A 15633-nucleotide genomic window follows, 5' to 3' on the forward strand; every position below is an offset into this window, starting at 1 on the left:
ACCACACTGGGCAGCTGATGACAGCTCCGGCAGCTATTGACGCTCAGTGTGACAATGAGCAATCCTTAGAAACTTAGTAAAGTCAGAAGGGACCACAAGTCCAACCCTTGCAATGCCGGAATCTTTTGCCTAATGCAGGGCTCCAACCCATGACCCTGAGATTGTCTCATGCTCTACCAACTGAGCTGTCCCTTGGATAAAATAACCATGTTTGTCTGTTTGCATATGAGAATGCAAAAGTTCTTCTCCATACTCCATACTCTGCCTTTGTTCAAGGATGTCAAAGCAACCGTCTGTTTCATGCGAAGCACATTTTTTGAGAAAGGTGGAACTGTAAAGAAACAGTGTATTAGGAAGTGGTGTATCATGGAGGGGAGCACAGGGGAAGTTGCCCCGAAGCAAAATTTGTTACAGACACAAAATTTCAACACCTGGTGCTGCCTGAATACAGGTACGTACTCAATGGCTTCTCCGTGCGAACGAGGAAGTGACCTCTCCAGCACAACGGAACAACTCTTCTTTTCTTATCTCTGCAGTTGCGATCTCCTGGGTGACACAGGCACCTTAGGCTGTTGAATGCACATGTATACTCCGTATGTTTCCCTTTCTCTCACCCATCCCCTCTGTGCAGCCCCGGGCACTGGCAACCCATGCTACACCCCTGTTGTTAGGGCCCAAACTATACCATACATTCAAAGTAGTATTATACCACTTTAAACTAGCAGACCCCCGAATCCTGCAAACTGTAGCTTGTGAGGGGTGTTGAGAGTTGATAGGAGACCCCTATCAGTTCTGTGAGTTCCCTGTGAAGAGGGATTGACTGTTAAGCCACTAGTAACTGTCAATTTTTGAGGGGAATAGGGGTCTCCTAACAACTCTCAGGGACGCAGGTGGCACTGTGGTCTAAACCACTGAGCCTAGGGCTTGCTGATTGGAAGGTCGGCGGTTTGAATCCCCGCGATGGGGTGAGCCCCCGTTGCTCCGTCCCAGCTCCTGCCAACCTAGCAGTTCGAAAGCACGTCAATGTGCAAGTAGATAAATAGGTACTGCTCCAGCGGGAAGGTAAACGATGTTTCCATGTGCTGCTCTGGTTTCCCCAGAAGTGGCTTAGTCATGCTGGCCACATGATCTGGAAAAACTGTCTGTGGGCAAACGTCTGCTCCCTCGTTCAGTAAAGAGAGATGAGCGCCGCAACCCCAGAGTCGTTCATGACTGGACTTAACTGTCAGGGGTCCTTTACCTTTTTAACAACTCTCAGCACCTCAACAAACTACAGTTCCCAGGATCCTTTGAGGTAAGACATGACTGTTTAAAGTGGTATCATAGTGTTTTAAATGTATGTTGTGGATGCGGCAAATCCAGGAGACAAATCCAGGCTACGTGAAAGGGATTTGTCATGAAAGCAGAGGTTTATTGAGAAAGCTTTCATCAGAAAGCAACACACACACACACACAGGTCCACACAGGGCTAGGCCCAGAAACTGCCTTCCTTCCTCAGGGAGGCACAGGCATTTCCTCCTTTCATAAAGCGTGCATTAAAGGAATTGGGGAAGGAGGCTTGAATGAGTTGGTTTCATGTTTATATATTGGTCACAAAAAGCCGTGGGAGGCCTAGTTCCTGTCAGACTTTACGAGCCATTTATGAGGAAAGCATTCTCCAAAGCTTTTCATGGGTCAAATAAAAATAAATTATGCCAAGGTTTATGGCAATATGCAGTAACGATTGGGTTGGGAGACAAATATTTGCAAGTCGCCCGTTCTTCCTTCCTCCCCATCTCCCCCTCTCCCCACTGCTGCCATTGTGGTATACCAGACTACAACCAGCAGTTAAGCAAAGTGTTATCATGGAGAGCTACAGTGAAGGCTGGTCTGTTTGGGGAAATGGCCCACCAACCTCAGTCTGTCCTCAGTCAACCTCGCAACCAGTCAGGGGCTGGCTATGTCTTCTCTTGGCTCTGGCTCCACCTACTGTTGGTGGAGGATCTGAGCCATATGAATCCATCGGCCCTTGACTGAGTAGTATAAGAAGGGATTAAGATGCATGGCGTATCTGTGCTAAGATGGAGCACAGGAACCTCCCTCAGGAGGTTGTGGTCTCACTTCAGGTTTCTATCCAAAGGTTGGATGGCCATCTGTCATGGCTGCTTCAGTCGAGATTCCTGTATTGCAGGGGTTTGGACTAGATGACCCCTGGGGTCCCTTCCAACTCTGCAATTCAACGAAGCTGCTTCACACCAATTCGCTCAGTATTGTCTACACTGACTGGCAGCAGATTTCTGGGGTTTTGGACAGGGTTCTCTCCCAGCCCCACCTGGGCTGTGATTGAACCTGGGACCTTCTGCATGCAAGGCAGATGTCCCACCACTGAGCCATGGAGCGCCCCAAATGCACCCACCCAGGGGCCACTTTTTATTGTCACTAGAAACCAAAGTTATATCAGTGAAAAGGAGAGTTCCCCCCCTTCTCTCTTTCATACACTCATCCCCATAACTACGGTTCACCAAGCGATGTTCTTATTATGGATTTATACTAATCCTTCTATTGAATTATTTATATAGGAAATCCTTGAAACACCTGTCTGGCTGCTATCTGATGAACCAGCTCTTTCATACCTGACATCCATGTCAGTTTATTCAGTGGGAATATGCTATTATCTTGGCTTCATAAGAAGAAGAGGGCAGCAGTGGGGGAAAAAAAGTCAAATATATCATATACTTCAGCAAAGAGAAGATAAGCAAATTTAGCTAGCTAAAGACCCGCAGACAACAGTTTGGCTGTTGGTCTCAAGTCAACAGATAAAACCCAGAAATGGAACCAAGTTTAAAGAGGATCCCCTGGACTCAGCTATACAGCTGCAAATAAAACGTTTTAAGAATGTTGTAAAGTGCATTATACAAATGTGGCACTAGATGGCGATGGTGAGCTATGGCATTTTCACTTTTTTATAGTTACTGATGCTTCTCTACTCCATATGACAAAAGTGCACAGCTCTCCTTATTTAGAAGGCACAACAAGGATCTCCCTTGCAAGAATCTGATAAACCACCTCCTTGAGGCAGCACACATGGAGCTGGGGTTACACTGGAAAGATGCAGAAGGATGTACTACCCACAAGTGGTATGACAGGGTACTTGGCTTTGACAGATAAATTTACACAACACTGTAGAGTGATGTTTGGAGAAACAAAAGGCATGCAGTTCTCCAGCAGCCCCAGGGAAGGTAGGGGAGAAGTTGCCTCAATAGTTATCTCAGGCCATCAATGGTTTTGTGAGGAGCTGCTGTTGGTTTGTCTGTTCCCTGGCCTGGGGTCCAGGGGCTTCCAGTTGCAACAGCTGATTATTGATACGCAATCCATTGCACTTCCATCTGTTGGTAGCAAGGAAAAAAGAGCTGTATAAAGGAGAATTCCTGGATGCCAAGTAAAACATGGAAATATAGGCTGTTAGACCTTTAAAATAACTTCCCTCCTACAGAGTATATGGGGGAAATGACATGTTTGGTAAGCTAAAAATGGTTTACTTACAAACTATTCAATGTTTTATGTGCTTTCCCATACATCAGTCATAAAAGTTGCACAGGCGGTAAAACTTGGCTTAGTTGCAATGCACTGAAAGCTCCTAAATAATTGGTATAGGAACTCAAGAGTGGCTTGTTATAGCCATGTGGTCTGGGCTTCAAGCGGCCAGTTCAGACCTCCTCACACACTGAGCTTCTCAGTTTGACTGAGCGCGAATAATAGGCCTGATTACCTAATTCCTCCCAAGGCGAGGTGAACCTGGCAGGTTCACCTCAATGGTCTTAACCCCTTCATGCATTAGTTGGACTGAAGTATGTTGGTTATATGAGGCTGGTTATTCCACACCATCTTTGATAATGTACTTGTGGTTCCCAATGAGCAAACGTCTTCCACTAATGCAAAAAATGCACTGCTAAATGAATCACTTAGATACAACCTGTAGCCTACACGCTGCGCCTTCTTGAGTGCCTGTGCTTGCCTGAAAAATCCATAATGTCCCTGGTTGGACATTCCTGCTGGCATGCATCTTTCTTTCTACGAATGCAGCTTGGAAGCAGAACATGATTTTGTCTTTTTTTTCTGGGAACTTCATCAGACGACTGAAGTGGCTACTTAGCAGAAGTTAGGGGGGTCAGGCAGGGTGTTGGTGGTGAAATGCACAACAACATAATCAACAATTCAACAGCATAATGAACAACCTAACAGAGCAGTGGCCAAATAAGGCTCCAGAGAATTAACAAAAAAACTCTCTTTCTTTTTCTCTTCCTCAGCTCCTCTGAACATACTGAATCTCTGAGCATCCAAGACTTAAGGGAGTGAACTGTGCTTCACATTACCAGCATCATTTATTTATAACACACAAATGATAAATATTAATCAAATCTATTTACCGCCCACCCTTGATGAGTTTAGAGCTGCTAGCTAATGCCCAATGACTCCATTTCTCCTGCTGGGATTTTGGGCTCCTGGTGAGCATGCTGGAGGGGGTGGTTGTGGGGGGGCCCTGACAGGATGAGGAGAAACTGCTGAGAGGGAGGGCGGAGAAACCCAGGAGATTAATTTAATTCCCCCTCCTTCTCTGCTTCATTTTTCTCATTGCATGTGTAAGCTCAGTTTGAAGCAGGGCTGAATGCCTTGGAAGTAGGTTACCTGGATGAATGCCTGTATATGCCTCCTTGAACCTTCAGATATGCTTGAAGGCCCTGAGCCAGTATTTCTGCCAAGTGAGAGGAGGCGGAGAGCAAAGAAGTTCTAGATATTGTTTATTCACAAGAAGAATGACTCTAGGTCCATAGATATGTTTTATGCTATCTCTCCCTGGCCAGGACCTTTCGGACTGAGGGGTGGCTCGACCCTTTCCTCAGATAGCTCCAAGGGTTATTTAGCAAAACTCCCTCCACACAGTGGGAAGGTCCCTCAAGGGGATTCTCGCCATTGGTTCCAGGACGCCAATGCCTGCTCCTCAAGTTTCATGACCTGTGTTGTGTCTGGATCATCCTCCAAGGACTCAATGTCTGGCACCAGGGCTAGGCATGACACCTTAGACTCAAACTCCTATAAACCCAACCGTTGGCCAAACTGACTAGAGCTGACGGGAGTTGGTATCAAACAATATTTGATAGGCATTACACTGGCTTCTTCTGGTTTCTGGTGCCTTGCCCAAGGCCCTTCTCCCAAAATCCTGGACTTGACACTGGATCTTCTCTCCCCAGGCCAATAATGAGTTTGATGGTTTCTGTTACATGACTGGTCCTTGAAACGGGGTGAAATGTAGAGTCTGGATTGAAGCAAACTATACGGACCCAGACGCTGAAACAGGGGTTGCCAGTGTGCTGACCACGGTCACACATGCACCCATAGAAACTTTCCCTGGTGCCCAGAGGGTCTCCTCCCTGGGCTCTCCTCTGCTGAAAGCAGGCTTGACAAAAGCTTTCCACTGCACCCAGTACATACTTGATTGCAGTTTCTCTGAGTTATGCCTGTGGCAGCTTCTCCACTCTGCAAATGCATTCCTAACTACACCGTGCGGTAAATAATGAAGGTACTTTGCTCAAACTTCTGCCATTGTTTTAATCAGCCACTTTCCCCCTCTCAGTGTCCCTTCCTTCCCGATCCTGTGCCATGCCTACTGCTCTTGTGCAACGTGTCTTCACTTGGGTCGCCTATCCCGCCTAGACCTCATGCAAATCCAGGATTGTGATGTGGTACTACAAAAAAAGAAAAGAAAAAATGCTGGTACTCACCATGAAGTTATTACAGTAATAAGTTAACATTGGTGCAGGGGGAGGTGCCAGTACTGTGTACCCTTGAGTACCACCCCACCCACCGAAAAAAAGCACTGCAAATGCTCCAGTGTGGGCTGTGTGATGACGGTCTTACATTTTTATTATATGGAACTTTATGTTGAATTGGTATGGCGTTCCACTTGATTGGAAACGATTTCTGAGTAAACACACATAGATAGGGTTGTGCTGCCAGGCACTGAAAGAGCAGGCAAATCTGGGAGAATTTCTACCAGGTAACAAGAGTAACGCTATCATGTTTGCATTGTCTTTCACAGCCACGTTATCCAAAGACTCCTCCAAACCCTCCCCAGTTCTGTTTATGTCAGTTGTGATACTCTTATCTTTATCTCCCTCTCTCTCTCTGGTTCAAAGTTGCATCAACAGGCAAAATGACAGGATTTTGAAATGAACTTGAGATAAACTGTTGTGCAAACCTCTTTCTCATCTCCAGTTTTGCACAACAATACCACACAGGGTTGGAATAGGGAAGCTGGATGCCAGATTGTTCTTCCCTTCCTTGTTGCTACCTGTAACATTATTGTTTAGATTTGAGGATTTATTTGAAGCTATTTTTAACAGTATCTCCGCCCGATTGTGCCTTCAAGCATGCCGGGACATCTGTTTGCTTTCCAATTCAAATGACAGGCAACAGAAAGTGTGGAAACACAAAAGGCGTATTTCAAAAGCAGCTAAATGACTTTGTTTAATTTTTAATTTGTTCTGGATAACATGAAAGTGTATTTAATCTTCCCACTCTGAAAGGAACATGTTCTTACGGCGAGCTGAGCAGAGATGGGAGGAGAGAGACGAAGGAGGCAGGGGTGGGCAAGCCGACTAAAGGGTTTTAATTAAGTTTTAAAAGAGGAGTATCACCGTGGGAACAATTACTAACTTTTATTCTTTCTCAAGTGGCATATATTGTTAAAGAAATACAGCACACCCATTTCCTGTCCCTTGGGAAAACCAAAGCGTTCAAGTGTAATAGAAAAACAGCATTGCCAAAGACTGTTTGCCATCAGCTTTCATAAGGGGATCAAATAATAGTAGTAGTAATAATAATAATAATAATAATAATAATAATAATAATAATAATAATAGAAATTCCACCCTATGTTCCAAAGGAGCCCAGGGCAGCAGAACCACAAATGATAAAACAAGTAATACATTTAAAAATAAATGTCAAGACTAGGAAAGGCTTATTGGAAAAGGAAAGTATTCAGTCAGCGCAAAAGGACCACAAACGAGGTGCCGATCTAATATTTAACCAGAGAGAATTCCAAAGGGTAGGTTCCCAATTCCTGTTTTGTGCAGAACAGGCCTTCTGATAAAATGGTACCTGCAGAGCTTAGGTGATCAGTTTGGTACATACGGGAGAGATGATTTTTCAGGTCTCCTGGTTCCAAGCTGTATACATAGTATAGGAGAGTACTGATGGTGTGTACGTGTGAGTGTGTCCACAATGACAACTAATTCCTATATCTCCCTACTTTCTTTGATGACATTGCTGGGTGATAGAACAGCAACCTGCCTGATCAGCCAGTCGGAAAAATCAGCTGATGGGACTGAATGGTTAGGAAATATGGGGGGACCTCTCTGTCTTTTGAGATGCCTGTCAAAGTTGGGAAAAGTGACTGACGACCCTTGTTATGGAGGGGCAGATAAGAATTGATTGGAGGCACCTTGAGGGTGCAGAGATTCTCTCTGGGGATCTTATGTGGGCATCCAATATGCTGCTTTGTAGTGAATGACTCTGCTTTTGCTCTGTCTCAGGATTAGCCAATGTGTTGCCCTTGAGGTGTTAGTGTTGTATGCTTCAAGGATGGCACAACAAGTTTGCAGAAATGTTATTTGCTTATTTACCTTACAAAAGTATTTGTATACCGCTGTCTCCTAAAATACCAGTCCTATGTACAAGAATATAAAAACAATGGATAGGATCTTCTTTTTGAAAGACTACACTTTCTCCTAGATTCCCCCTGCTGAGGAAGGGGTGGTGTGGTGTTGAGGATGGAACCTGGTTCTAAATGCATTCGACTCATTTAACTTTGACTATCTCTGTTCAGGAAAGGTTGCAGCTGGTGCAATGGCCTCAACTGGTGGAAGACACTCCACCTCAGAGGACATCTGTCCCTCAATGGACAAAGCTGGAGCAATGTGCACCCCCAAACTATGAACCCGATCCTTTAAAGACAGGGATAAGGAACCTTTTTTCATCCTGAAGACCACATTTCCTGCAAGGCAACCTTCCAAAGGCTGCATGTCAGCACTGGGCAGAGCCAGAGGTGGGGCAATCCATGTAAATTTTGCCTTTGTATGGTTAGGCTAGTTTCTACACACACATTCTGACCTCCATCCAGGCAAGCAAGACACATGATCAGGCCAGGGAAAAGCATTTGGGGTGCAAAGCAGGGTGACTGAAGGGTGCGGCCTGGAAGCAGTTCTGAGAGCTAGGTAGAGAGATTTGAGGAGAATCTACACAGCTTGTTTATAACGTTAAAAATGCGTTATAAAAATGTGACACCAGAGGGCGCTGCAGAGCAGCGATCTGTCGGCAATAGGAAATTACATTGAGAGCTATATAACTTTTTAATACAGCCTTTTATAGTGTTTTTACAGATCAGTGTAGATCCAGCCCTGGTTTCTCACCTCTGTTTTAAGGGGCATGTAGCCCCATTTAGAATTGGTTGGGTGCGACTTTCCCATACAGGTGAACCACTGTTTCTGTGGGTTTTACATGCCAACAAAAACCCTTCTCTGGCATGGCTAGTTACTTACACCTGCTCTGTGGTTAGGCAAAGAATCCATGTAACCTTTCCATGGGGCCTTTGGGGTTGTCAGGGATATGATGGCATAAATAAGCACATCCAAGACCTGCCTTTGGATGTGAGTTTTCTGCAAGTACATGCCCTTAGTCATAATTAGAGGTTAACTCTCAGGAGATACAAGAGCACTGAGCCTGTTCTACTTGCCAGAATATTACTCTCTCTCTTTGAACCAGAATGCAAGTGCTAATAACTTCAGTGTTGCTGAGCTATAACTCACTAACCTCCTTTCCTCCCCCTCTTTGGGTTTCCTTCAACTGGAAGCACCCCTGCCGCAGAGCCAACCATTAAAGCAGTGTGTAACATATGATTATTGTTTTCTTAGTTTATTGGAGATCGTTTCAAGAGGCCAAGCATATTAACGGAGGAGCCTGGAGGTATACTTTTGGTCATGGCTCGCCCTTAAACGGCTCCCATTTATGCGCAAATATAAGCATATGACACCCGCAGATAATTAGGTTGCAAATGGCTTGGTGGAGTAATTGCAGCATTCCTCTTGCATAGCTGAAGCTTCAAAGTAATTTCAGGTTTTTATAATTACAGAGCAAGTGGACTGTAATAATTTCAAAATGTTCTGGGCTGGATTTAAAACACACACACACGCACACACACACACACACACACACACACACACTCATAGATGAAAGGTCTGCAACAGAGCCTGTTAGGAAGAGCCTTGCAGAATAATAGAATTGCAGAGGGTCAAAGAGGAGAGCGCAAAATATGGTCTGAAGCTCAACATCAAAAAACTGAAGATCATGGCCACTGGTCCCATCACCTCCTGGCAAATAGAAGGGGAAGAAATGGAGGCAGTGAGAGATTTTACTTTCTTGGGCTCCATGATCACTGCAGATGGTGACAGCAGTCACAAAATTAAAAGACGCCTGCATCTTGGGAGAAAAGCGATGACAAACCTAGATAGCATCATAAAAAGCAGAGACATCACCTTGCCAACAAAGGTCCGTATAGTAAAGGCTATGGTTTTCCCAGTAGTGATGTATGGAAGTGAGAACTGGACCATAAAGAAGGCTGCTCGCCAAAGAATTGATGCTTTTGAATTATGGTGCTGGAGGAGACTCTTGAGAGTCCCATGGACTGCAAGAAGATCAAACACATCCATTCTGAAGGAAATCAGCCCTGAGTGCTCACTGGAAGGACAGATCCTGAAGCTGAGGCTCCAATACTTTGGCCACCTCATGAGAAGAGAAGACTCATTGGAAAAGACCCTGATGTTGGGAAAGATGGAGGGCACAAGGAGAAGGGGACGACAGAGAACAAGATGGTTGGACAGTGTTCTCGAAGCTACCAGCATGAGTTTGACTAAACTGCGGGAGGCAGTGGAAGACAGGCATGCCTGGCGTGCTCTGGTCCAGGGGGTCACAAAGAGTTGGACACGACTGAACGACAGAACAACAAGAACAAAGAGTTGGATGGGATCCCAAGGGTCCAACCCCTTGCAATGCAGGAATCACAACTGAAGGATTCCTGACAGTTGGCACTCCAACCTCTGTTTAAAACCCCCCAATGATGGAGAGCCCACCATCTTCCAATGCGGCCCATTCCACTGTGGAGCAGCTCTAACTGACAGAAAGTCAGAATCTCCTTTGTTGTAATCTGAAACTGGGGGTTCAGGTCCTACCCTCTGGAGCAGAAGAAAACAAACTTGCTCCTGATACCTGTGGGATGTCCACAAGCAGAACCTGAGCACAGGAGCACTCTCCTCTCCTGTGGTTTCCAGGAACTGTCTTTGACAGAGCATGGTCATCATGGCAAGTAGCAATGGATAGCTTTCTCCTCCATGAATTTGTCTAATTAAAGCCATCCAAGTTGGCGGCCATCACTGCTTCTTGTGGGGGGCGAATCCTATAGCAAAACTATGCATTGTGTGAATAAGTACTTTCACTGGTCTGAATCTTGAATCTCCCAACCTTTAGTTTCATTGAATGTCCCTGAGTTCTTGGTCACACAGGTCCCGCTATCCAAATGCTCATTATACAAAAATTCACTTATCCAAACATTAGTACCCCAAACCTTGCAATACAAACCACTGAGTCAGAGATCCGAACAGCCAGCCCTGTGTGTAGTACTGTAAACAAATAAGCAGCCATAAATAAGCTTTACTTTTTGTGCTTTGATGGTCCGTGGCAACCATTTCGCCAGAAACTATGGTGGGAGAGAGGAATGGAAGACGGGGGAGAGGTCAGAAATAATATGTCTCTCCCCCCTCCTAGTTTGCCTTTTGCAAGGTTTCAGAGGGTTTTCCTGGGTTTTCCACAATCTTTTCATCATTTTGTGGTCAAAATTCCACTGGGTTGGGAACGTATTAGAAATTTTCCCATAGGAACTAATGGAAATCGTCAGCTTATTATGTGAACACTTGCCTAACAAACCATTCTCTGAGAATGTATTGTGTTCGGATAGTGGGACCTTCATGTATTATTTGTATTAGCCACATTCCTTCCCTCCCCACTCTCCTTTTCTGCATCTTTCTCCCTTTATTTTCCCTTTTACCCCCCCTTTCCCCTTCCCCTCTCAGAATTCCCACTCCCGGGGATTTGCAAAGATTTGCCCCACTTAAAAATACCACGAGGGCAAACTCACGAGCAGAGGCAAAACCCATCTTTTAGCAGATGGAGGGTCCTGTGGGAGAGAGCCTTGCAGAAATCTGAGGGCAGGGGGATTCAGCCCAGCTTCTATCCTAATTTCTTCAGGGACTTGGAGCAGACTGCCAGATGTCTGAGCAGATTAAGGGTTAACCTCTTGAGCATATTAAGAGTCGCTGGAGTTTTCTCAGCCATCAACATAAAGGAAGAATTACTGATGCCACTATTCATGAAAGCACCAATCAGACATAAAACAACTGCCAAGGCTTTTCACATGTCTCATTGTGCTTCATTGCACGGTGATGACTGAAGTGCCCCAGGGAGTACTTCTCAAAGTATTCTCTATTGTACAGCAAAGAGTACATGATGCCTGAGTCTGGCACTTATCTTCACGTGCAGAGCAATGAAGAATTCGGTGTTGACACAGTTGCAAACGTGCTGCTGAGCATCTCCTGGGTGTGTTTTATGGCAGGGGAGACGGAGATGTTTGCCTCTAATTCTCCATGCATGCAATGCATTCACTCTTGATAGGCAATTCATAAAACCCGCAAAGGTATTTACTTGTTGCATGGTTTCTTCTTCTCAAGAACGGGATGCGCCCTATGCCATTTGACCTACAATGAGGTGGGGAACCTCAAGCCCAAGGGGCCGCATGTGGCCCTGCAAACCTCTCTTTCTGGTCCTTGATATTCTCCCTGGGCCACAACCTCTTGCTAGACGTCCCACTCACTGTCCTGTTTGCCTGGCTGGAATATGTCTTGTGATTTAATCATGATTCTTGATTCTCTCTGTTCCTTCATGCAAAGGAGTACCTATCTTAACATGTCTGCTGGGACTAGAAAGTATTAAGTCATGTACCTGGAAGGTCATGTATCTATTCTCATTTGAGAGGGAGTTCTGGAGTCTTGAAAGCACAACATTGAATGCACACCTTCTAGTACTTATAAGGCCCATGTTGAGCCATGGGGGACCACTAACAGAGACATTTTCTTTCTTTCTTTCTTTCTTTCTTTCTTTCTTTCTTTCTTTCTTTCTTTCTCTCTCTTTCTTAAGAAAACCAACCCACACTTGAATCTAGGATTCACATCCTGCCCTGATACCTCTGATATTTGAAAGCATGACTTCCATGCTTTTCCCAGAAGTAATTAATTTATGGAATTCTCTGCCACAAGATGCAGTGATAGTCATTAGCTTAGATGGCTGAAAAACAGCTTAGACAAAGTCATAGAGAAGAAGAGATCTGTTGACAGCAGTTGTTGCCTTAATAGTTAAACAGGAGTCAAAACTCATATATTTGCACCTAATTGCATTGGGTGCCAATTAACTACCAGGGTAAGTTCAAGGTGCTGGTTCTGGTGTCTAAAGCCCAAACAGCTTGGGACCAGGATACCTGGATGATCACCTCACCCCTTAAATAACCAATCAGTCTCTGCAAAATTTGAGCAGTTGAGCACACATTTCTCCTAACAGACATATTGTATATGCAATTTTGGTTTGCTCAATGTTTCAGGAAGGCCCTGAACTTCTCCCCGTCTCTCAACTGGAGTGAGTTTGTATTTGAATAATGGATTAAACACACTGGAAAATAAAATAAAAACATTTTCTCTACCCATCACATATTGAAACTAAAGTTAAAATCAAGGCCAACATTTCAGATTTGCTCTGCTGTATAGAGATTCAGTCTGCTTTACAGTTTAGTCTTAGTCTGCCTGCTTTATTATTTAAAAATGATGGGTGAAAAGCTCTGTTTATCTGTTCTGCATCAGAGGGTGGTTTTTTTTATGTTGCTGCCTGGAAGGAAGGAATAACATTGCATCATTGATTGTGCTTCCAAACTGGAGAGGAGCAGACAGCCAGGCCTTAGATAATCTGGATTAGAAAGCTGCTGCTGGACTCTGACAGCTGGATTGATCCCTCCTGAACCACAGGACCTTGGCAAAGAAAACAGTGGATTTGGATATGCAATTAAGATCCACTCTCTGCCAGAGAGCATGGGCCAGGCACTTGAACTCCCTGGAGCACCATTTTATTATAATTCCCCCACCACATGTGATCAAGTTAGGAACAGATGGAGGGTTATGATTTACATGTCGATTGCCTTGTGTTAAAGCAGCAAAGTGCAGGTGGAAAGAGAACATGCTGGGACCATTAAGAGATGCTCAGAGATGAGGGGCAAGCTGGTCTCAGAGTACATGGGCTGCATATTACAAGGGGGCTTGGAGAAGAAGGAAAACTGCCATGCCATGGTTGCAGCTGCTCCATCTTCTAAGGTCCACATACATTTTGAATGTTAGAAGGAATATTTTGGGTGAAGGGCTGTAGCTCAGTGGTAGAACATCTGCTTTGTAAACAGATGGGCCTAGGTTCATTCTCCAGCATGTGTTGGGTATAAGCAACCTTGCATGCTTCTAGTTAGTAGAAGGCAGGGCTAAGACAGACAGTTAGTCATGGAAAATACACTTTGTGGTTGCCCACTAAGTTCTGCCTGTTCCTCCTGCTCTCCCTTTCCCCTCTTGCATGAATCAGCCATGAAACCTCTTCCCACGAAGGAGAATCAGAACCCAAAGCCAACCTTGTGAATATGAAGTAACTGTAAGTAAGGAACATTTTTTTCTTTGGGACTCCGACGTGTTTTACCTTTAAAAAACAAAATAAAACGCTAGTGCTAGAATGAGACAGACGATGGGTGGAGTTGGGGTAGCTCCAGCTTCTAAGCTTTTTACAACCCTGCTAAATATATAAGAAAATATATCGCAGTTTGTGTCAGCAATATTAAGTTAGATGGACCAACGGTCTGACTCAGCATAATGCATCTTCCTATTTTGAACAGTACAAAAGCACAGATGATCCCTGAACTTAATTAACAGCCAGGGCATCACTGCTATATTTCATTTTTACACTGCTAAACTGCAAGTTGCTATTATTACTATCATCATCATCATCATTGCTGTGCAATGTCAAGTGATTGTCAGGTCACTCATTTTCTTTGGTGCATCAACTTTTCAGTCGTTGCCAGTGTCCAGAGTTGTTACTGCTGTTGCTTTCATTTATAAATTTATATGCTGCTTAATGCAAAAATAAGCATCTAAGCAGTTTACAAAACATTCTGAAAAATCAATTGCATGCTGTTATTAAAATATACCATAATTAATAACACACCATAATTAAAATTCACTCTAAAGCAATTTGGAGTACCAGAAGGCTAAAATAAGGTCAACTAACCCATCAATTCCTGGCTGATTCTGTCGTGTCACAAAGTGATCTGTGCTGCAAGCCTGTTGAGATTCCAGTGTTTGGAAGGGAGAGCTGAAACATATCCCTGTTTACAAGGGGCAGTCCCTATTTTTTTGTCCTCAATGGGTACTTTGTTAAAACTTGGGCTTCATTTAGATGTGGGTTTTATTGTCTTAGTTTTACTGGTTATAATGCCAGTGCTTCCTTCCTGCTTTCTAACACTGCTTTGACGCTGCAGTACCTGTTGCGTTATGGCGTTTTGATCAAAAGACCACCTAGTCACACTAAATTTGAAGCTGTGGAAAAGAACTTTATACTGGAAAACTGCCTCCAATTTTGTGACATGATGTTACAGCATGAAGCACCCATGAATTCCTGAGTTAATAATGTTGCAAATTGATTTTTTCCTGGGAACAGTTAACCCAGAAATGCGCACTAAACTTCCACGTTTTCAGAAATGTCTTTTATGTTGTGTGAAAGATCACACAAAATAACAGCTAAGGAAATGATGTGGGAAAATGCCCTCGGAATGCAGCCTTTGGAAGCTGTTTGACATGTTACTAGGGTGGCGCTGTGGGTTAAACTACAGAGCCTAGGACTTGCCGATCAGAAGGTTGGCGGTTCGAATCCCCGTGACGGGGTGAGATCCTGTTGCTCAGTCCCTGCTCCTGCCAACCTAGCAGTTCAAAAGCACGCTAAAGTGCAAGTAGATAAATAGGTACTGCTCCAGTGGGAAGGTAAACAGTGTTTCTGTGCACTGCTATGGTTCGCCAGAAGCGGCTTAGTCATGCTGGCCACATGACCCGGAAGCTGTAGGCCGGCTCCCTCGGCCAATAAAGCGAGATGAGCGCCGCAACCCCAGAGTCGGCCATGACTGGACTTAACGGTCAGGGGTCCCTTTACCTTTACCTATATTTCTTTAGCATGCACCCTTCTTGGCAGAGCACACTCCTCTCTTGGAAGAAGTCCTTCCCAGGGCTGCCCAGTCAAAATTTGGTTTAAAGATAAAGAGCAGGAGGGAGCTTGTCCAGCAGCACTGAGCACCAGGACAATACATTGAGCAGGTGCACCTGGCCACAGTCTTCCCCACTGTAGTGAGATGCATTGCTTATGTGTTGAAATTGTGGGTTGTCTCCAGCTATGTCATATGCAGAGTATACCTGTTACAATCAA

The sequence above is a fragment of the Podarcis gaigeae genome, assembly GCF_964106915.1.
Source record: "Podarcis gaigeae genome assembly, chromosome: 16".
Classification (NCBI taxonomy): Eukaryota; Metazoa; Chordata; class Lepidosauria; order Squamata; family Lacertidae; genus Podarcis; species Podarcis gaigeae.